The 25,388-nt window shown below is 29.7% G+C and overlaps 3 long non-coding RNA genes across 4 annotated transcripts; all 3 read left to right on the top strand.

Moving 5' to 3' along the window:
- Positions 1-2,362: 2,362 nt before the first annotated feature.
- Positions 2,363-5,998, top strand: LOC126978321 (uncharacterized). The gene is made up of 3 exons (XR_007732605.1): positions 2,363-2,412; positions 4,304-4,773; positions 5,938-5,998. It is a non-coding gene; the product is annotated as an uncharacterized LOC126978321 (long non-coding RNA).
- A 119-nt stretch (positions 5,999-6,117) lies between these two features.
- On the top strand, positions 6,118-9,499 carry LOC126978322 (uncharacterized). The gene is made up of 3 exons (XR_007732606.1): positions 6,118-6,167; positions 8,072-8,541; positions 9,473-9,499. It is a non-coding gene; the product is annotated as an uncharacterized LOC126978322 (long non-coding RNA).
- Positions 9,500-10,619: 1,120 nt separating this feature from the next.
- Positions 10,620-18,522, top strand: LOC126978313 (uncharacterized). Of its 2 annotated transcripts, none has more exons than XR_007732595.1 (3): positions 10,620-10,645; positions 16,911-17,394; positions 17,879-18,522. It is a non-coding gene; the product is annotated as an uncharacterized LOC126978313 (long non-coding RNA). The 2 variants fall into 2 exon arrangements; XR_007732594.1 differs by lacking the exon at positions 10,620-10,645 and adding an exon at positions 13,940-16,426.
- The last annotated feature ends 6,866 nt before the right edge of the window (positions 18,523-25,388 follow it).

The raw sequence follows: 25,388 nt of genomic DNA, 5'->3' as shown, positions 1-25,388 counted from the left end.
ACTAAGATTATTTCGTCTTTCATATTTAAATGTTAGTATATCGTATCTTCTAGTCTTTCAAATATCTCTATGCTGGTACCCAATTGATCAGCATTCAATTATCGATTAAAGTAAATAAACTTTTAATAAATCTTTGAATATTTCAACAGTACCATCAGTTGACTTTAAATAGCTTTTCGATGTTAGTAAACTACCTACAACATTTTAGTAGACGTATAAGGTGGTCTAATAAAACTGTGAGTACTCGGTCTTTCATATATAAATGTTAGTATATCTATCCTCTACTCTATCAAATAACTCTATGTTGTATCCCAATTGATCAGCATTCGAAAATCGATGTTAGTAGAAAAAACTTTGAATAATTCTTTGAATATTTTAAGACAGTACTATCAGTTACCTTTAAATAGCTTTTCGATGTTAGTAAACTACCTTAACATTTTAGTAGACGTAAATGGTGGTCTAATAAAACTATGAGTAGTCGGTCTTTCATATTTAAATGTTAGTATATCGTATCTTGTACTCTATCAAGTATATCTATGTTGTAACCTAATCGACCAGAAGTCGATTATCGATATTAGTAGAACTTTAAGAAAGCTTTAGCATCTTAGACGTAGATGGTGGTCTTATTATGTTATGACTACTCCGTATTTCATGTTTTAATGTTTGTCTATCGTATCTTATACTCTATCTAATATCTCTATGGTGTAATTCAATTGATCAGCAGTCGATAATCGATGTTAGTAGAACAAAGTTTAAAAAAATCTTTGCATATTATAAAACAGTTCTATAAGTTGACTTAAAATAGCTTTTCGATGTTAGTAAACCACCTTCACCTAATTTGAGTAAACGTAAAAGGTGGTGTAATAAAACTTTGACTACACGGTCTTTCATATTTAAATGTTAGTATTTCGAATCTTCTACTCTATCAAATATATGTATGTTGTAACCCAATTAATCAGCATTCGATTATCGATGTTGTTAACTTAAAATAGCTTTTCGGTGATAATAAAACATCTGTAACATTTTAGTAGACGTTAAAGATTGTCTAATAAAAACTATGACTACACGGTCTTTCATATTTAAATATAAGTATATCGTATCTTGTACTCTATCAAATGTTTATATGTTGAAACCCAATTGATCAGCATTCGATTATAAATGTTAGTAGAAAAAAATTTAAAAAAACTTTGGATATTGTAAGACACTTCTATAAGTTGACTACAAATAGCTTTTCGATGTTACTTATACACATTTAACACCTTAGTAGACGTAAAAAGTGGTCTAATAAAACTTTAACTACTTGGCCTTTCATATTTAAATGTTAGTGTTTCGTATCTTCTACTCTACCAAATATATCTATGTTGTAACCCAATTGATGGGTTGGCAAATTTTTAGACAGTTCTATCAGTTGACTTAATGTAGTTTTTCGATGTTAGTAAACCACCTTCAACATTTTAGTAGACGTAAAAGGTGGTCTAATAAAACTATGAGTACTCGGTCTTTCATATTTAAATATTAGTATATCGTATCTTCTACTCTATCAAATTTCTCTATGTTTTTACCCAATTGATGAACATTCGATTATCTATGTTAGTAGAACAAAGTATAAAAATACTTTGCATATTGTAAGCCACTTCTATAAGTTGACTTAAAATAGCTTTTCGATGTTACTTAAACACCTTTAACACCTAAGTAGACGTTGAAGGTGGTCTAATAAAACTATGAGTACTCGGTCTTTCATATTTAAATATTTGTATATCGCATCTTCTACTTTATCAAATATCTCTATGTTGTAACGCAATTGATCAGCATTCGATTATCGATGTTAGAAGAAAAAACTTTTAACAAATTTTTGTTTATTTTAAGACAGTTCTATGAGTTACCTTTTAATAGCTTTTCGATGTTAGTAAAATACATTCAACATTTAAGTAGACGTAAAAGGTGGTCTAATAAAACTAAGATTACTTCTTCTTTCATATTTAAATGTTAGCATATCGTATCTTCTATTCTATCAAATATATCTATAATGTAACCAAATTGATCAGCATTCGATTATCGATGCTAGTAGAAAAAACTTTGAATAAATCTTTGAATATTTTAAGACAGTACTATCAGTTACCTTTAAATAGCTTTTCGATGTTAGTTAACTACCTTAACATTTTAGTAGACGTAAATGGTGGTCTAATAAAACTATGAGTACTCGGTCTTTCATATTTAAATATTTGTATATCGCATCTTCTACTTTATCAAATATCTCTATCTTGTAACGCAATTGATCAGCATTCGATTATCGATGTTAGAAGAAAAAACTTTTAACAAATTTTTGTTTATTTTAAGACAGTTCTATCAATTACCTTTAAATAGCTTTTCGATGTTAGTAAACTACCTTCAACATTTAAGTAGACGTAAAAGGTGGTCTAATAAATCTAAGATTACTTCGTCTTTCATATTTAAATGTTAGTATATCGTATCTTCTATTCTATCAAATATATCTATAATGTAACCAAATTGATCAGCATTCGATTATCGATTATACTAAATAAACTTTTAATAAATCCTTGAATATTTTAACAGTACTATCAGTTGACTTTAAATAGCTTTTCGATGTTAGTAAACTACCTTCAACATTTTAGTAGACGTAAAAGGTGGTCTAATAAAACTATGAGTACTCGGTCTTTCATGTTTAAATGTTAGTATATCGTTTCTTCTACTCTATCAAATATATTTATGTTGTAACCCAATTGATCAGCATTCGATAATCGATGTTAGTAGAAAAAACTTTGAATAAATCTTTGAATATTTTAAAACAGTACTATCAGTTAGCTTTACATAGCTTTTCGATGTTAGTAAACTACCTTAACATTTTAGTAGACGTAAATGGTGGTCTAATAAAACTATGAGTACTCGGTCTTTCATATTTAAATATTAGTTTATCGCATCTTCTACTTTATCAAATATCTCTATGATGTAACCCAATTGATCAGCATTCGATTATCGATGTTAGTAGAAACAACTACTACCAAATCTTTGAATATTTTAAGACAGTTCTATCAGTTACCTTTAAATAGCTTTTCGATGTTAGTAAACCACCTTCAACATTTTAGTAGACGTAAAAGATGGTCTAATAAAACTGTGAGTACTCGGTCTTTCATATTTAAATGTTAGTATATCGTATCCTCCTCTATCAAATATCTCTATGTTATAACCCAATTGATCAGCATTCGATTATCGATGCTAGTAGAAAAAACTTTAAATAAATCTTTGAATGTTTTAAGTAAGTGCTATCATTTGATTTTAAACTGCTTTTCGATGTTATTAGAACATTATCGTCTTAGTAGACGTAAAAGATTGTCTAATAAAACTATGACTACTTGGTCTTTCATATTTAAATGTTGGTATATTGTATTTTGTACTCTATCATTTAATATCTCTCTCTCTCTATCTCTATGTTGTAGCAAAATTGATCAGCACTCAATTATCGATGTTAGTAGAACAACCTTTTAATAAATGTTTGCATATTTTAAGACAGTTAAATACTAACTTAAAATAGCTTTTCGGTGTTAGTAAAACATCTTTAACATTTTAACTGACGTAAAAGGTTGTATAATAAAACTATGACTACTCGGTCTTTCATATTTAAATGTTAGTATATCGTATCCTGTACTCTATCAAATATCTCTATGTTGTAACCCAATTGATCAGCATTCGATTATCGATGTTAGTAGAAAATACTTTGAATAAATCTTTGAATATTTTAAGACAGTACTATCAGTTACCTTTAAATAGCTTTTCGATGTTAGTAAACTACCTTAACATTTAGTAGACGTAAATGGTGGTCTAATAAAACTATGAGTACTCGGTCTTTCATATTTAAATGTTAGTATATCGTATCTTCTACTCTATCAAATATCTCTATGTTTTTACCCAATTGATAAACATTCGATTATCAATGTTAGTAGAACAAAGTATGAAAATACTTTGCATATTGTAAGACACTTCTATAAGTTGACTTAAAATAGCTTTTCGATGTTACTTAAACACCTTTAACACCTTTGTAGAAGTTGAAGGTGGTCTAATAAAACTATGAGGACTCGTACTTTCATATTTAAATTTTAGTATATCGCATCTTCTACTTTATCAAATATCTCTATATTGTAACGCAATTGATCAGCATTCGATTATCGATGTTAGTAGAAAAAACTTTTATCAAATCTTTGAATATTTTAAGACAGTTCTATCAGTTACCTTTAAATAGACTTTCGATGTTAGTAAACTACCTTCATCATTTTAGTAGACGTAAAAGGTGCTCTAATAAAACTAAGATTACTTCGTCTTTCATATTTAAATGTTAGTATATCGTATCTTCTATTCTATCAAATATATCTATGTTGTAACCAAATTGATCAGCATTCGATTATCGATGTTAGTAGAAAAAACTTTAAATAAATCTTTGAATATTTTAACAGTACTATCAGTTGACTTTAAATAGCTTTTCGATGTTAGTAAACTACCTTCAACATTTTAGTAGACGTAAAAGGTGGTCTAATAAAACTATGAGTACTCGGTCTTTCAAATTTAAATGTTAGTATATCGTATCTTCTACTCTATCAAATATCTCTATGTTATTACCCAATTGACGAACATTCGAGTATCAATGTTAGTAGAAGAAAGTTTAAAAAATACTTTGCATATTGTAAGACACTTCTATAAATTGACTTAAAATAGCTTTTCGATGTTACTTAAACACCTTTTACACCTTAGTAGACGTAGAAGGTGGTCTTATAAAACTATGAGTACTCGGTTATTTCAATATTAGTATATCGCATCTTCTACTTTATCAAATATCTCTATGATGTAACACAATTGATCAGCATTCGATTATCGATGTTAGTAGAAACAACTACTAACAAATCTTTGAATATTTTAAGACAGTTCTATCAGTTACCTTTAAATAGCTTTTCGATGTTGGTAAACTACCTTCAACATTTTAGTAGACGTAAAAGGTGCTCTAATAAAACTAAGATTATTTCGTCTTTCATATTTAAATGTTAGTATATCGTATCTTCTAGTCTTTCAAATATCTCTATGTTGGTACCCAATTGATCAGCATTCAATTATCGATTAAAGTAAATAAACTTTTAATAAATCTTTGAATATTACAACATTACCATCAGTTGACTTTAAATAGCTTTTCGATGTTAGTAAACTACCTACAACATTTTAGTAGACGTATAAGGTGGTCTAATAAAACTGTGAGTACTCGGTCTTTCATATATAAATGTTAGTATATCTATCCTCTACTCTATCAAATAACTCTATGTTGTATCCCAATTGATCAGCATTCGATAATCGATGTTAGTAGAAAAAACTTTGAATAATTCTTTGAATAATTTAAGACAGTACTATCAGTTACCTTTAAATAGCTTTTCGATGTTAGTAAACTACCTTAACATTTTAGTAGACGTAAATGGTGGTCTAATAAAACTATGAGTAGTCGGTCTTTCATATTTAAATGTTAGTATATCGTATCTTCTACTCTATCAAATATATCTATGTTGTAATTATATTGATCAGCATTCGATTATCGGTGTTAGTAGAAAAAACTTTTAATAAATCTTTGAATATTTTAACAGTACTATCAGTTGACTTTAAGTAGCTTTTCGATGTTAGTAAACTTCCTTCAACATTTTAGTAGACGTAAAAGGTGGTCTTATAAAACTATGAGTACTCGGTCTTTCATATTTAAATGTTAGTATATCGTATCTTCTACTATATCAAATATCTCTATGTTTGGACCCAATTGCCGAACATTCGATTATCAATGTTGTAAGAAAGTTTAATAACTACTTTGCATATTGTAAAACACTTCTATTAATTGAATTAAAATAGCTTTTTGATGTTACTTAAACACCTTTAACACCTTAGTAGACGTAGAAGGTGGTCTAATAAAACTATGAGTACTCGGTTATTTAAATGTTAGTATATCGTATCTTCTACTCTATCAAATATCTCTATGTTGTAACCCAATTGATCAGCATTTGATTATCGATGTTAGTAGAGAAAACTACTTACAAATCTTTGAATTTTTTAAGACAGTTCTATGAGTTACCTTTAAATAGCTTTTCGATGTTAGTAAACTACCTTCAACATTTAAGTAGACGTAAAAGGTGGACTAATAAAAGTAAGATTACTTCGTCTTTCACATTTAAATGTTAGTATGTCGTATCTTCTACTCTTTCAGATATCTCTATGTTGTAACCTAATTGATCAACATTCAATTATCGATGCTAGTAGAAAAAACTTTAAATAAATCTTTGAAGGTTTTAAGTCAGTGCTATCATTTGATTTTAAATTGCTTTTCGGTGTTAGTAGAACGTTATCGTCTTAGTAGACGTAAAAGATGATCTAATAAAACTATGACTACTTTGTCTTTCATATTTAGATGTTGGTATATTGTATTTTGTACTCTATCATTTATCTCTCTCTCTTTATATCTATGTTGTAGCAAAATTGATCAGCACTCAATTAGCGATGTTAGTAGAACAACCTTTTAATAAATGTTTGCATATTTAAAGACAGTTAAATACTAACTTAAAATAGCTTTTCGGTGTCAGTAATACATCTTTAACATTTTAATTGACGTAAAAGGTTGTCTAATAAAACTATGACTACTCGGTCTTTCATATTTAAATGTTATTGTATCGTATGTTCTACTCTATCAAATTCTCTATGTTGTAACCAAATTGATCAGTATTCCATTATCGATGTTACTAAAAAAAATTTCAATAAATCTTTGAATATTTTAAGACAGTTCTATCAGATGTTTATTAATAGCTTTTCGATGTTAATAAACTACCTTCAACATTTTAGTAGACGTAAAAGATGGTCTAATAAAACTGTGAGTACTCGGTCTTTCATATTTAAATGTTAGTATATCGTATCCTCCTCTATCAAATATCTCTATGTTATAACCCAATTGATCAGCATTCGATTATCGATGCTAGTAGAAAAAACTTTAAATAAATCTTTGAATGTGTTAAGTAAGTGCTATCATTTGATTTTAAACTGCTTTTCGGTGTTATTATAACATTATCGACATAGTAGACATAAAAGATTGTCTTATAAAACTATGACTACTTGGTCTTTCATATTTAAATGTTGGTATATTGTATTTTGTACTCTATCATTTAATATCTCTCACTCTCTCTATCTCTATGTTGTAGCAAAATTGATCAGCACTCAATTAGCGATGTTAGTAGAACAACCTTTTAATAAATGTTTGCATATTATAAGACAGTTAAATACTAACTTAAAATAGCTTTTCGGTGTCAGTAAAACATCTTTAACATTTTAATTGACGTAAAAGGTTGTATAATAAAACTATGACTACTCGGTCTTTCATATTTAAATGTTAGTATATCGTATCCTGTACTCTATCAAATATCTCTATGTTGTAACCCAATTGATCAGCATTCGATTATCGATGTTAGTAGAAAATACTTTGAATAAACCTTTGAATATTTTAAGACAGTACTATCAGTTACCTTTAAATAGCTTTTCGATGTTAGTAAACTACCTTAACATTTAGTAGACGTAAATGGTGGTCTAATAAAACTATGAGAACTCGGTCTTTCATATTTAAATGTTAGTATATCGTATCTTCTACTCTATCAAATATCTCTATGTTTTTACCCAATTGATGAACATTCGATTATCAATGTTAGTAGAACAAAGTATGAAAATACTTTGCATATTGTAAGACACTTCTATAAGTTGACTTAAAATAGCTTTTCGATGTTACTTAAACACCTTTAACACCTTAGTAGAAGTTGAAGGTGGTCTAATAAAACTATGAGGACTCGTACTTTCATATTTAAATTTTAGTATATCGCATCTTCTACTTTATCAAATATCTCTATATTGTAACGCAATTGATCAGCATTCGATTATCGATGTTAGTAGAAAAAACTTTTATCAAATCTTTGAATATTTTAAGACAGTTCTATCAGTTACCTTTAAATAGACTTTCGATGTTAGTAAACTACCTTCATCATTTTAGTAGACGTAAAAGGTGCTCTAATAAAACTAAGATTACTTCGTCTTTCATATTTAAATGTTAGTATATCGTATCTTCTATTCTATCAAATATATCTATGTTGTAACCAAATTGATCAGCATTCGATTATCGATGTTAGTAGAAAAAACTTTTAATAAATCTTTGAATATTTTAACAGTACTATCAGTTGACTTTAAATAGCTTTTCGATGTTAGTAAACTACCTTCAACATTTTAGTAGACGTAAAAGGTGGTCTAATAAAACTATGAGTACTCGGTCTTTCATATTTAAATGTTAGTATATCGTATCTTCTACTCTATCAAATATCTCTATGTTATTACCCAATTGACGAACATTCGAGTATCAATGTTAGTAGAAGAAAGTTTAAAAAATACTTTGCATATTGTAAGACACTTCTATTAATTGACTTTAAATAGCTTTTCGATGTTACTTAAACACCTTTTACACCTTAGTAGACGTAGAAGGTGGTCTAATAAAATTATGAGTACTCGGTTATTTCAATATTAGTATATCGCATCTTCTACTTTATCAAATATCTCTATGATGTAACCCAATTGATCAGCATTCGATTATCGATGTTAGTAGAAACAAGTACTAACAAATCTTTGAATATTTTAAGACAGTTCTATCAGTTACCTTTAAATAGCTTTTCGATGTTAGTAAACTACCTTCAACATTTTAGTAGACGTAAAAGGTGCTCTAATAAAACTAAGATTATTTCGTCTTTCATATTTAAATGTTAGTATATCGTATCTTCTACTCTTTCAAATATTTCTATGTTGGTACCCAATTGATCAGCATTCAATTATCGATTAAAGTAAATAAAATTTAATAAATCTTTGAATATTTCAACAGTACCATCAGTTGACTTTAAATAGCTTTTCGATGTTAGTAAACTACCTACAACATTTTAGTAGACGTATAAGGTGGTCTAATAAAACTGTGAGTACTCGGTCTTTCATATATAAATGTTAGTATATCTATCCTCTACTCTATCAAATAACTCTATGTTGTAACCCAATTGATCAGCATTCGATAATCGATGTTAGTAGAAAAAACTTTGAATAATTCTTTGAATATTTTAAGACAGTACTATCAGTTACCTTTAAATAGCTTTTCGATGTTAGTAAACTACCTTAACATTTTAGTAGACGTAAATGGTGGTCTAATAAAACTATGAGTACTCGGTCTTTCATATTTAAATGTTAGTATATCGTATCTTCTACTATATCAAATATCTCTATGTTTGGCCCCAATTGCCGAACATTCGATTATCAATGTTAGTAGAAGAAATTTAATAACTACTTTGCATATTGTAAAACACTTCTATTAATTGACTTAAAATAGCTTTTCGATGTTACTTAAACACCTTTAACACCTTAGTAGACGTAGAAGGTGGTCTAATAAAACTATGAGTACTCGGTCTTTCATATTTAAATGTTAGTATATCGTATCTTCTACTCTATCAAATATCTCTATGTTTTTACCCAATTGATGAACATTTGATTATCGATGTTAGTAGAAAAAACTTTTAATAATTCTTTGAATATTTTTAGACAGTACTATCAGTTACCTTTAAATAGCTTTTCGATGTTAGTAAACCACCTTAACATTTTAGTAGACGTAAATCATGGTGGTCTAATTAAACTATGAGTAGTCGGTCTTTCATATTTAAATGTTAGTATATCGTATCTTCTACTCTATCAAATATCTCTATGTTTTTACTCAATTGACAAACATTCGATTATCAATGTTAGTAGAAGAAAGTTTAAAAACTACTTTGCATATTGTAAGACACTTCTATTAATTTACTTAAAATAGCTTTTCGATGTTACTTAAACACCATTAACACCTTAGTAGACGTAGAAGGTGGTCTTATAAAATTATGAGTACTCGGTTATTAAGATATTAGTATATAGCATCTTCTACTTTATCAAATATCTCTATGTTGTAACCCAATTGATCAGCATTCGATTATTGATGTTAGTAGAGAAAACTACTAACAAATCTTTGAATATTTTAAGACAGTTCTATCAGTTACCTTTAAATAGCTTATCGATGTTAGTTAACTACCTTCAACATTTTAGTAGACCTAAAAGGTGGTCTAATAAAACTATGACTAATTTGTCTTTCATATTTAAATGTTGGTATATTGTATTTTGTACTCTATCAAATATCTCTATGTTGTTACCCAATTGATTAGCATTCAATTATCGATGTTAGTAACTAAACTTTAAATAAATCTTCGAATATTTTAACAATACTATCAGTTGACTTCAAATAGCTTTTCAATGTAAGAAAACTACCTTCAACATTTTAGAAGACGTAAAAGGTAGTTTCATAAATCTATGAGTACTCGGTCTTTCATATTTAAATCTTAGTATATCGTATCTTCTACTCGATCAAATATCTCTATAATGTAACCAAATTGATCAGCATTCGATTATCGATGTTAGTAGAAAAAACTTTGAATAAATCTTTGAATATTTTAAGACAGTACTATCAGTAACCTTTAAATAGCTTATCGATGTTAGTTAACTACCTTCAACATTTTAGTAGACGTAAAAGGTGGTCTAATAAAACTATGACTACTCGGTGTTTCATATTTAAATGTTGGTATATCGTATCTTGTACTCTATCAGATATCTCTATGTTGTAACCCAATTGATCAGCATTCGATTATCGATGCTAGTAGAAAAAACTTTAAATAAATCTTTGAATGGTTTAAGTCAGTGCTATCATTTGATTTTAAATTGCTTTTCGGTGTTATTAGAACGTTATCGTCTTAGTAGACGTAAAAGGTTGTCTAATAAAACTATGACTACTCGGTCTTTCATATTTAAATGTTATTGTATCGTATCTACTACTCCATCAAATATCTCTATGTTGTTACCCAATTGATCAGCATTCAATAATCGATGTAAGTAAATAAACTTTAAAAAAATCTTTGAATATTTTAACAATACTATCAGTTGACTTAAAAGAGCTTTTCGATGTTAGTAAACTACCTTTAACATTTTAGTAGACTTAAAAATTGGTCTAATAAAACTATGAGTAGTCGGTCTTTCATATTTAAATGTTGGTATATCGTATCTTCTACTCCAACAAATATCTCTATTTTGTAACCAAATTGATCAGCATTCGATTATCGATGTTAGTAGAAAAAGCTTTGAATAAATCTTTGAATATTTTAAGACAGTTCTATCAGTTACCTTTAAATAGCTTTTCGAAGTTAGTAAACTACCTTCAACATTTAAGTAGACGTAAATGATGGTCTAATAAAAGTAAGATTACTTCGTCTTTCATATTTAAATGTTAGTATATCGTATCTTCTATTCTATCAAATATCTCTATGTTGTTACCAAATTGATCAGCATTCAATTATCGATTATAGTAAATAAACTTTAAAAATATCTTTGAATATTTTAACAGTACTATCAGTTGACTTTAAATAGCTTTTCGATGTCAGTAAAAAACCTTCAACTTAATAGTAGACGTAAAAGGTGGTCTAATAAAACAGTGAGTACTCGGTCTTTCATATTTAAATGTTACTATATCGTATCTTCTACTCTATCAAATATCTCTATGGTTTAACTCAATTGACGAACATTCGATTATCAATGTTGGTAGATGAAAGTTGAAAAAATACTTTGCATATTGTAAGTCACTTCTATTAGTTGACTTGAAATGGATTTTCGATGTTACTTAAACACCTTTAACACCTTAGTAGACGTAGAAGGTGGTCTTATAAAACTATGAGTACTCGATTATTTAAATAATTGTATATCGCATCTTCTACTTTATCAAATATCTCTATGTTGTAACCCAATTGATCAGCATTCCATTATTGATGTTAGTAAAGAAAACTACTAACAAATCTTTCAATATTTTAAGACAGTTCCATGAGTTACCTTTAAATAGCTTTTCGATGTTAGTAAACTACCTTCAACATTTAAGTAGACGTAAAAGATGGTCAAATAAAAGTAAGATTACTTCGTCTTTCGTATTTAAATGTTAGTATATCGTATCTTCTACTCTATCAGATATCTCTATAATGTAACCCAATTGATCAGCATTCAATTATCGATGCTAGTAGAAAACATTTTAAATAAATCTTTGAATGTTTTAAGTCAGTGCTATCATTTGATTTTAAATTGCTTTTCGGTGTTAGTAAAACGTTATCGTCTTAGTAGACGTAAAATATGGTCTAATAAAACTATGACTACTTGGTCTTTCATATTGAAATGTTGGTATATTGTATTTCGTACTCTATCATTTAATATCTCTCTCTCTATCTCTATGTTGTAGCAAAATTGATCAGCACTCAATTATCGATGTTAGTAGAACAACCTTTTAATAAATGTTTGCATATTTTAAGACGGTTAAATACTAACTTAAAATAGCTTTTCGGTGTCAGTAAAACATCTTTAACATTTTAGTTGACGTAAAATGTTGTCTTATAAAACTATGACTACTCGGTCTTTCATATTTAAATGTTATTGTATCGTATCCTCTACTCTATCAAATATCTCTTTGTTGTAACCCAATTGATCAGCATTCAATTATCGATGTAAGTAGAAAAAACTTTGAATAAATCTTTGAATATTTTAAGACAGTACTATCAGTTACATTTAAATAGCTTTACGATGTTAGTAAACCACCTTAACATTTTAGTAGACGTAAAAGGTGGTCTAATAAAATTATGAGTAGTCGGTCTTTCATATTTAAATGTTAGTATATCGTATCTTCTACTCTATCAAATATCTCTATGTTGCTACCCAATTGACGAATATTCGATTATCGATAATAGTAGAAAAAACTTTAATTAAATCTTTGAATATTTTAACAATACTATCAGTTGACTTTAAATAGCTTTTCGATTTAAGAAAACTACCTTCAACATTTTAGTAGACATAAAAGGAGGTCTCATAAAACTATGAGTACTCGGTCTTTAATATTAAAATGTTAGTATATCGTATCTTCTACTCGATCAAATATCTCTATGTTGTAACCAAATTGATGATGTTAGTAGAAAAAACTTTGAATATTTTAAGACTGTTCTATCAGTTACTTTTAAATAGCTTTTCGATGTTAGTAAACTACGTTAAACATTTTAGTAGACGTAAAAGGTGGTCTAATTAAACTATGAGTAGTCGGTCTTTCATATTTAAATGTTAGTATATCGTATCTTCTACTCTATCAAATATCTCTATGTTTTTACTCAATTGACGAAGATTCGATTATCAATGTTAGTAGAATCAAAGTTGAAAAAATACTTTGCATATTGTAAGTCACTTCTATTAATTGACCTAAAATGGATTTTCGATGTTAGTTAAACACCTTAGTAGACGTAGAAGGTGGTCTTATAAAACTATGAGTACTCGGTTATTTAAATAATTGTATATCGCATATTCTACTTTATCAAATATCTCTATGTTGTAACCCAATTGATCAGCATTCCATTATTGATTTTAGTAAAGAAAACTACTTACAAATCTTTGAATATTTTAAGACAGTTCTATGAGTTACTTTTAAATAGCTTTTCGATGTTAGTAAACTACCTTAAACATTATAGTAGACTTAAAAGGTGGTTTAATATAACTATGAGTTGTCGGTCTTTCATATTTAAATGTTAGTATATCGTATCTTCTACTCTTGTTGTTACCCAATTGAACAGCATTCTATTATCGATGTTAGTAAAAAAGCTTTAAATAAGTCTTTGATTATTTTAAGACAGTACTATCAGATGTTTTTAAATAGCTTTTCGATGTTAGTAACCTACCTTCAACATTTTAGTAGACGTAAAAGGTGGTCTAATAAAACTGTGAGTACTACTCGGTCTTTCATATTTAAATGTTAGTATATCGTATCTTCTACTCTATCAAATATCTCTTAGTTGTAACCCAATTGATCAGCATTCGATTATCGATGCTAGTAGATAAAAGTTTAAATAAATCTTTGAATGTTTTAAGTCAGTGCTATCACTTGATTTTAAATTGCTTTTCGGTGTAAGTAGAACGTTATCGTCTTAGTAGACCGAAAAGTTGGTCTAATAAAACTATGACTACTTGGTCTTTCATATTTAAATGTTGGTATATTGTATTTCGTACTCTTATCATTTAATATCTCTCTCTCTATCTCTATGTTGTAGCAAAATTGATCAGCACTCAATTAGCGATGTTAGTAGAACAACCTTTTAATAAATGTTTGCATATTTTAAGACGGTTAAATACTAACTTAAAATAGCTTTTCGGTGTCAGTAAACCATGTTAAACATTTTAGTTGACGTAAAAGGTTGTCTTATAAAACTATGACTACTCGGTCTTTCATATTTAAATGTTAGTATATCGTATCTTCTACTCTATGTTGTTACGCAATTGATCAGCAATCGATTATCGATGCTAGTAGAAAAAACTTTAAATAAATATTTGAATGTTTCAAGTCACTGCTAACATTTGATATTAAATTGCTTTTCGGTCTTAGTAGAACGTTATCGTCTTAGTAGACGTAAAATATGGTCTTATAAAACTATGACTACTTGGTCTTTCATATTTAAATGTTGGTATATTGTGTCTCTCTCTCTCTATCTTTATGTTGTATCAAAATTGATCAGCACCCAATTATCGATGTTAGTAGAACAACCTTTTAATAAATGTTTGCATATTTTAAGACAGTTAAATGCTAACTTAAAATAGCTTTTCGGTTTCAGTAAAACATCTTTAACATTTTAGTTGACGTAAAAGGTTGTCTTATAAAACTATGACTACTCGGTCTTTCATATTTAAATGTTACTGTATCGTATCTTCTTCTACATCAAATATCTCTATGTTGTAACCCAATTGATCATCATTCGATTATAGATGTTGTTGACTTAAAATAGCTTTTCGATGTTAGTAAAACTCCTTTAACACCTTAGTAGACGTATATGGTGGTCTCTTAAAACTATAACAATTTGGCCTTTTATGTTTAATATTAGTATATTGTATCTTGTACTCTATCAAATATCTATATGTTGTAACACAATTGTAAGTTATAGTAGAATAAACTTCAAATAAATGTTGGCATATTTGTCTAGACAGTTGTATCAGTTGACATAAAATAGCTTTTCGGTGTTAGTAAACCACCTTCAACATTTTAGTAGACGTAAAACAGGGTCTAATAAAACTATGACTACTCGGTCTTTCATATTTAAATGTAAGTATATCGTATGTTGTACTCTATCAAATATTTCTATGGTGTGACCCAATTGATCAGCATTCGATTATCGATGCTAGTAGAAAAAACTTTTAATAAATCTTTAATATTTTAGACAGTGCTATCAGTTAACTGTAAATTGCTTTTTGGTGTTAGTAGAACGTTTTCATCTTAGTAGACGTAAAAGGTCATCTAATAAAACTATGACTTGTCTTTCATACTTAAATGTTGGTATATTGTTTCTTGTATTCTATCAATTAATATCTCTCACTCTATGTTATATCAAAATTGATCAGCAGTCGATTATCGATGTAAGTAGAACAAACTTTAAATATATGATTGCATATTTTATAAAAGTGCTATAAGTTTGCTTATAGTAGTTTTTAGATGTTGATAAATCACCTTGTACGTCTTAGAAGACGTAAAAGGTGGTGTAATAAAATTATGACTACTTGGTCTTTCATTTTTAAATGTTAGTATATCGTATCTTCTACTCTATAAAATATCTTTATGTTGTAACCCAATTGCGCAGCATTCGATTATTGATGTAAGTTATAGTAGAATAAACTTTTAATAAATCTTGGCATATCTTTCTAGACAGTTCTATCAATTGACTTAAAATAGCTATTCGATGTCAGTAAACCTCCTTCAACATTTTAGTAGACATAAAAGTGGTCTCATAAAACTATGACTACTCGGTCTTTCATATTTAAATGTTGGTATATCGTATCTTGTACTCTATCATATATCTTTATGTTGTAATCCAATTGATCAGCAATCGATTATCGATGCTAGTAGAAAAAACTTTAAATAAATATTTGAATGATTTAAGTCAGTGCTATCATTTGTTTTTTAATTGCTTTTCGGTGTTAGTAGAACGTTATCGTCTTAGTAGACGTAAAATATGGTCTTATAAAACTATGACTACTTGTTCTTTCATATTTAAATGTTGGTATATTGTATTTTGTACTCTATCATTTAATATCTCTCTCTCTCTATCTCTATGTTGTAGCAAAATTTATCAGCACTCAATTATCGATGTTAGTAGAACAACCTTTTAATAAATGTTTGCATATTTTAAGACAGTTAAATACTAACTTAAAATAGCTTTTCGGTTTCAGTAAAACTCCTTCAACATTTTAGTAGACGTAAAAGGTGGTCTAATAAAACTATGACTACTCGGTCTTTCATATTTAAATGTTGGTATATCGTATCTTGTACTCTATCAGATATCTCTATGTTGTAATCCAATTGATCAGCAATCGATTATCGATGCTAGTAGAAATAACTTTAAATAAATATTTGAATGTTTTAAGTCAGTGCTATCATTTGATTTTAAATTGCTTTACGGTGTTAGTAGAACGTTATCGTCTTAGTAGACGTAATATATGGCCTTATAAAACTATGACTACTTGTTCTTTCATATTTAAATGTTGGTAAATCGTATTTTGTACTCTATCATTTAATATCTCTCTCTCTCTATCTCTATGTTGTAGCAAAATGGATCAGCACTCAATTATCGATGTTAGTAGAACAACCTTTTAAAAAATGTTTGCATATTTTAAGACAGTTAAATACTAACTTAAAATAGGTTTTCGATTTCAGTAAAACTCCTTCAACATTTAAGTAGACGTATAAGGTGGTCTAATAAAACTATGACTACTCGGTCTTTCATATTTAAATGTTGGTATATCGTATCTTGTACTCTATCAGATATCTTTATGTTGTAATCCAATTGATCAGCAATCGATTATCGATGCTAGTAGAAAAAACTTTAAATAAATATTTGAATGATTTAAGTCAGTGCTATCATTTGTTTTTTAATTGCTTTTCGGTGTTAGTAGAACGTTATCATCTTAGTAGACGTAAAATATGGTCTTATAAAACTATGACTACTTGTTCTTTCATATTTAAATGTTGGTATATTGTATTTTGTACTCTATCATTTAATATCTCTCTCTCTCTATCTCTATGTTGTAGCAAAATTGATCAGCACTCAATTATCGATGTTAGTAGAACAACCTTTTAATAAATGTTTGCATATTTTAAGACAGTTAAATACTAACTTAAAATAGGTTTTCGATTTCAGTAAAACTCCTTCAACATTTTAGTAGACGTAAAAGGTGGTCTAATAAAACTATGACTACTCGGTCTTTCATATTTAAATATTGGTATATCGTATCTTGTACTCTATCAGATATCTCTATGTTGTAATCCAATTGATCAGCAATCGATTATCGATGCTAGTAGAAAAAACTTTAAATAAATATTTGAATGATTTAAGTCAGTGCTATCATTTGTTTTTTAATTGCTTTTCGGTGTTAGTAGAACGTTATCGTCTTAGTAGACGTAAAATATGGTCTTATAAAACTATGACTACTTGTTCTTTCATATTTAAATGTTGGTATATTGTATTTTGTACTCTATCATTTAATATCTCTCTCTCTCTATCTCTATGTTGTAGCAAAATTTATCAGCACTCAATTATCGATGTTAGTAGAACAACCTTTTAATAAATGTTTGCATATTTTAAGACAGTTAAATACTAAATTAAAATAGCTTTTCGGTTTCAGTAAAACTCCTTCAACATTTTAGTAGACGTAAAAGGTGGTCTAATAAAACTATGACTACTCGGTCTTTCATATTTAAATGTTGGTATATCGTATCTTGTACTCTATCAGATATCTCTATGTTGTAATCCAATTGATCAGCAATCGATTATCGATGCTAGTAGAAATAACTTTAAATAAATATTTGAATGTTTAAAGTCAGTGCTATCATTTGATTTTAAATTGCTTTTCGGTGTTAGTAGAACGTTATCATTTAAGTGGACGTAAAAGATAGTCTAATTAAACTATGACTACTTGGTCTTTCATATTTAAATGTTGGTAAATTGTATTTTGTACTCTATCAATTAATATCTCTCTCTCTCTATCTCTATGTTGTAGCAAAATTGATCAGCACTCGATTATCGACGTTAGTAGAACAACCTTTTAATAAATGTTTGCATATTTTAAGACAGTTGGCTTAAAATATGTTTCGATATTAATAAATCACCTTTAACGTCTTAGTAGACGTAAAACGTGGTCTTATACAACTATGACTGCTCCGTAGTTCTTGTTTAAATGTTTGTCTATCGTATCTGATACTATATCACATATCTCTATGTTGTAATCCAATTGATCAGCAGTCGATTATGCTAGTAGAACAAAGTTAAAAAAAACTTTTTCATATTGTTAGACAGTTCTATCAGTAGAACTGTGACTACTTGGATATTCATATTTAAATGTTAGTATATCGTATTTCCTACTCTATCAAATATCTCTGTGTTGTAACCCAATTGATCAGCATTCGGTTATGGATGTATGTTATAGTAGAATAAAGTTCAAATAAATCTAGGCATATTTTTAGGCAGTTCTATCAGTTGACTTAATATAGTTTTTCGATGTTAGTAAAACACCTTCAACGTTTTAGTAGACATAAAAGGTGGTCTAATAAAACTATGACTTCTAGGTCTTTCATATTTAAATGTTAGATAACGCATCTTCTACTCTATCAAATATCTCTATGTTGTAACCCAATCGATCAGCATTCGATTATCGATGTTAGTAGAAAAAACTTTAAATAAGTCTTTGAATATTTTAAGACAGTGCTATCAGTTGACTTAAAATTACTTTTCGGTGTTAGTAGAACGTTAACATCTTAGTAGACGTAAAATATGATCAAATAAAACTATGACTACTGGTCTTTCATATTTAAATATTGGTATATTATATTGTTCTCTATCAATTAATATCTCTCTCTATGTTATAGCAAAATTGATCAGCACTCGATTATCGATGTTAGTTGAACAAACTTTAAATATGTTTTCATATTTTAAGACTGTGCTATCAAATATCTCTATAGTGTATCAAAATTGATCAGCAGTCTTTTATCGATTTTAGTAGAACAATCTTTAAATAAATCATTGCATATTTTAAGACAGTTCTATTAGTTGATTTAAAATAGCTTTTCAATGTTAGTAAACCATCTTTAGCATCTTAGTAGACTTAAAAGGTCTTCTAATAAAACTATGGGTAAAAATCACTTATCTTATAATATATTAAATGACTAAAAATCATTTATCGATGCTAATAGAACACTTTTTACTTCAACATTAACAATACAATAGATTATTTCTAAATATTAATACCTTTATCTTTATCTCCATATTGTTTACCAATAATAATAAAAGCAAATGTTAAATGGCATTAATAAGTGCCACCGCTAATGCGGAATTGAATAACCATTATCCTATGTATGAAAGCTTATCCTTGTACCTCGTAACTAGTGACTTAACAAATAACAATATTACTTTGATTTTACTCGTCTATTCTGTAATTCACGTTGAAGTGCTTCAAATGTTTAGATATTATTAAGTTCGTATGTTGGTAACTTTTTTCCCATAACCGGTTTGTAAATATATGTTTACATCCACACTGTATATTATTCATAAGTTTATTTTAAGTATTTTTGCTTAATATCAATTTGTTTATCTAATGTTAATGAATTGTTACGATACGATAAACATCTGTTTTGCTTAAGTCTTAACTTTTTGTCGTGATCGACGACAGTGAATCGTGGTCATTCTGTGAGACTAACGATAGGTATTATCTTCTCTTTGTCATTGATTTTTGATAAACATTTTTGTGACGAGTTTTAATTTTTGGTATTCCTTTAGATTGTAAGATTGTGAATTTTTAATTTATTGCCATTTGTATTGTATCTGACGATTATTTGTCTTCTAACGAAGCGGTTTGCAGAATACGTTGAGAATTTAAAGTTTCAAATTATTTGCGAATATTTGCTTTACATTAGACAAATAAAGTTAAATTGAAAATGGCCTTGTCGTGTGAGCTAGCATCACTTAGAAATCAGTTTGTAAAATTCAAGCGATTGAAATTGATTTTTAATTCCATTTTCATAATACGTTAGATTATTTCTAAATGTTTATATCTTGTACCTTTATCTTTGATTATATTTAATTGTTTATATCTCCATATTGTTAACCAATAATAAAAAGAAATGTTAAATGACTTTAATAAGTTGCAGCTAATGCGGAATTGCGGAATAACCACTATCCTATACACGAAAGCTAATTGCTTGTGCCTTGTGACCAGTGACTTAACAAATATATTACTTTGAGTTTACTCTTCTAATCTGTAGCTCATGTTCAAGTACTTCAAATGTCTAAATAATATTAACTTGATATGTTGGTAATTTTTTTTTCTCATGTTTACCGGTTTGTAAATTTATTGTTACATCCACACTGTAAATTATTCATATGTTTATGTTTAGTAATCTTAAATAAAACCTTTTACTTGCCTTAGTCTTAACTTTTTGTCGTGATCGACGACAGTGAATCGTGGTTATTCTGTGAGATTAACAATAAGTATCTTCTCTCTGTCATTGATTTTTGATAAACATTTGTGAAGTATTTTAAGTTTCGGTATACCTGTAGATTGTAAGACTGTGAATTTTTAAAGTATTGCCATTTGTATTGTATGTGGCGATTAGTTGTCATCTATCCAACCGTTTTGCAGATTACGTTGAGAATGTAAAGTTTCAAATTATTTGCAAATAATTGCTTTACGTTAGACAAATATGTATGTAAAATTAAAGCGCTTGTAACTTTCGTTTCTCAACTTTTTTGTGTTTATTAAAATTTCAGCAAAAAATGTACCTCGTTTTAATTACATGACCAATATCCCTTAAATAGTTCCTGTTCCTTTCTGTTCCGTTCTTATCTTTCCTTTCCGTTCCGTTCTGTTCCATTCCGTTCCGTTCCGTTCATATAATTATTGTGAAATTACTTTTTGCAAGGTGTTATGACGGGGCGGCTCAGAATTATGATTTTCAGGAATCCGGAGTGGCAATACAATTAGTAGGTATAGTTATGTTAGTAGGTAGGGCGTGTTAGTTGTATCACTTGTCACGACACTTTATATAAAAGAATATCTTGGTTCTTACTCTCAATAATACCCAGTGGTTGGTCTATCACAATGTCTACCGAAATTTTGAAGAGCAACCTTCGTAGCTTCAGTATTCACCTAGGCCGGCAACACTCTTGTGATTCCTCTGGTGTTGCAAGAGAATGTGGGCGGTGGTGATCACTTAACACCAGGTGACCCGTACGCTCGTTTGTCCTCCTATTCCATAAAAAAAAATAGTAAAATCTTGGTTTTCCTGTCTGATTCTATGTCTAATATCTTCACATAAATGATCTTTAAAATTATCCCATAACTTCAATCGTTTCGACAAAATAAAAGAATAATTACTCTTAGATTTTTTGGACACTCTGAAAGGGAAGCTTCACTTAGGGCATAGTCGCAAAGGTCATCATTTTCAAGTAAACCTAAATCACGTCAAGCTGCCTGAAACATCTCCTATCCAGGAGATGTTTACCATTTACAGTCTTTAGATATTCGAAGGAGGTTGGATCGCGTACTCGATGTAGCAGAATTCATAGATAAAAAACACTCCCATTGGATGTACCCCGTAAACAAAACCTAATGCGGTATTGTGTATTTATTTTTAGCCCAAGTAGAGTATTGCGGGATTTTTTGGTAAAGCAGGGTTTTGGTGAATTCATATTCAATATTCAGATCAAAAAACGCCAGCAAAGTCATTTTACTTGGGGTTTGAGCTACTTGTTGAGCTGTTCTTGATGTAAAATAGACCCTCTGACCATTTTCTAGATGGACGAATAAATACACTACAGTAGGATATCGATAATTTTCATTAAATTTACATTTTTTAAATTCGTTGTATCTTTTAAATGGACTTTCCGATGTTAATATTTTAAAAAGTAATTTACAGGTATTGCAACGATCTTTAATAAAATAATTATTTAATGGGATAAACATTTGTACAAAGCTCTGAATAATATTGTTTAATTAGTGTCGGTACTTTGATCAACACTTTAAATGTAAAAAAGTAGTCATAGTGGTATAACTACAGTAGTTGGACATATGGTATTGCGGTTATTTTTTTGTAGATATTGATACGTTGTTTAATACTGTGAAACAGTTTTTTTGTTTAATATTATTAGTTTAGATGTAAAATTCTGAAACTGTAAATATAGTTTAAAAGAGTGGCAATGAGTTTCTTAGCACTTCTCATTAAAGCTAAACATTCCCGAACTGGTAAACTTCTTTGAAATTCTTATGTGTCATTTTGCCCTAAGTGAATAATATATTTTTCTTTTTCTCTATTATTGGCTCCAACAGAGTCAGAGAATCACTCCCCGAGCGTTCTCGCTCGGGCTGCCCGTCGCATTCTGGGGAGGGCACAGAACCGCGCATGTCAAAGGTCAAACAGGGCAGTAACACCACGGCACCCCGCTTCACGCTTAATGTGAACTTTTGTAACATCACAAGAATTCACTCCAATTTAAACGCCGTCCACCACCAGCTTGAGACGGCGCAGCCAGCCTTGTATTTCCTTACGGAGACGCAGATATCGCGACCTAGCGATACGTCATATATAGCGTACCCCAGTTACAAAATTGAGCATAATGTTTTGCCTCATGCCGGGGTATGTGTGTACGTTAGGGAGGATATCTGCTGTCGCCGTCTCGGCAATTTTGAGGGTAGCACCTGTCTACTCGCTGGCTCCGCGTAGATTTAGAAGACCGCGTCCGCATCTATGCGTGTGTCTACAGGTCCCAAAGTGGTAACGTAGAAACGGTACAACTCATGGGCTGCATTCAAGCCGCAATTGACGACGTGCTTGCACACATCCCCTCCGCTGAAATCGTAGTCTTGGGTGATTTCCAACAGACACAATGCCGAATGGCTTGGGACACGTACCATAGACTACGCAGGGCGATGTGTGCATAATTTTGCATTGGCGTATGGTCTTTCCCAATTGGTTGAGTCGCCAACGCGGCTCCCGGATGTGGACAGCCATACGCCGCTTATTGGATCTTCTGCTGACTACACACCCTGATAGTTACCAAGTCTTTGTCGACGTCCCGCTCGGAACGTCCAACTATTGACTGGTCAGGAGTGTAGTGCCTATCCAACGCCTACGTCGTAGACCACCAACACTAGTTCAGTGGAAAAATATTATATACGCGCTTTATTGAAATACCCCGCTAAGCCTGTTACAAATTCACATTAAAAATATATTACTTTTTCAGAGTTATAATCAATATTGACAAAGCGTGTTGCGCGAAAGATTTGAAAGAATTGGGATCGATACCGCCAATCAAATATATCGCGCATGCGCCAAGGCCCTTATCGACTAACAACTCATACCTGGTTTCTCTTACAATTCGTGATTCTAATCGGATAAAATACCCAGAGTAGGAAAACAATTTATATGGTCAAAAATATTAATATTCATTTGTTTTAACTAATATACGTTGTAATGGTTTGCTCGTATTTTAATCATTTTTAATCAACCGCGTTCGTCTATAAGGTCAGCTGGCGCATATGTTACTGCATATTGAACGACTGTATTGATTTTAGGGTGTGGCAAAGAAAACAGATACAATAATATTATATCTGAAATTATCAAAATAATAAATTTTATATAAGCACTTTTTGATGTATCTCGCCAAGCCTGTTGTAACTTCACATTAAAAATACATTACCGTTTCCGAGTTATAATAAATTTTGACAAAACGTGTTCTATTCTATTCTATTCTTCCTACTGTGGCTTCTGTGGAAGATATACCACAGATTTGCCAGAATCATGTTAGATTAGACTACCAAGCTTTGAGTATGTGTCTTCTAAGTTTAACGGTAATAATCGGTGTTCAGATTCAGGGTCGATCCGTCTACGTGATACTAAAACATAGACTATTGCTTGATTTCAGGATGCTAGAGGTGATTTTTTTTCAATTATGAGGAATGCATAACATTGCCACGGCCTCTTTGTGAAAAGCTGTGCCCAATATGTATTTTAAATTTATGTTTCTTAAAAAAGATGACGAAATAACTCTTGAGGGGAGCAATGGTCATACTCCTTTGAATATAATATTTTTTAAGATTTATGATTAACTCGATATCTTAAATCTGATTCTCTATCTTCTATCTTCTATCTTCTATCTTCTATCTTCTATCTTCTATCTTCTATCTTCTATCTTCTATCTTCTATCTTCTATCTTCTATCTTCTATCTTCTATCTTCTATCTTCTATCTTCTATCTTCTATCTTCTATCTTCTATCTTCTATCTTCTATCTTCTATCTTCTATCTTCTCTATATATCTATCTATCTATCTGATTCTCGGTAAACTAGAGGAGATGAAATGAAAACTGCACCGACACCAGCCCCGCACTGCACTCGTATTCGCGTATAGCTCGGATTCCTTAGAAACAATTCTTAAGTAGGCAAGCTTACTTGAATTAGATATTTTCATTTTTAAGGGAACAAGGCCATATTTTATATTACGCTAAAAATGAACTTAACCATACTGCTTAATCACTCAAACAGGTTTTATTAGAATGTAAGTTTATAAATTTATAACACATTTAGTGGTAGTCACGATAATTTGTGTGGAACAATAATTTCGAACACATTAAATTTTCTTATAATGTTTATTTAAACTACAACTTTTAAAATTTTGCGATAGAAAAAGCTTTTTCAAAGTTCAAACTAGTCGATATATTTTTGTCAAACGTAAAAATATACAAATAACAAATTTTAACACTACTCCTATTTTACAGTTCCGACCGATATTTTTAAAATGAAGAAACATTAATAAAGCAATGCATATCAAGGGTCATTGCGATCTCAATTTAATTTTATTATGCTTCCTAAAGACGCTGAAACAATCTTATTTAAAGTGATTATTATTATAATGAAATTACCATTCATGATAGCTATACGTTGTAATGGTTATGGACAATATGTTATGTTTTTAAAGTGATAATCCTCACTTCTAGGATTACTATACAAATAAAATTTGAAAAACAAAATTTTATGAACGATGCGGGACTCAAACCCACGACCTCCGGCGTTCCGTGCCGGTGCTCTAACCAACTGCGCTAACCGTTCGAGTAACGCCGAGTACTTTACAGTAGATCATGTAGATGAAGCCACAACCTGAGAGTTGAACAAAGCAAACAA

Source organism: Leptidea sinapis, chromosome Z (assembly GCF_905404315.1).
Source record: "Leptidea sinapis chromosome Z, ilLepSina1.1, whole genome shotgun sequence".
Taxonomy (NCBI): domain Eukaryota; kingdom Metazoa; phylum Arthropoda; class Insecta; order Lepidoptera; family Pieridae; genus Leptidea; species Leptidea sinapis.
The sequence above is the reverse complement of the archived record's forward strand: the minus strand, read 5'-3'. Positions and strand labels throughout refer to the sequence as shown.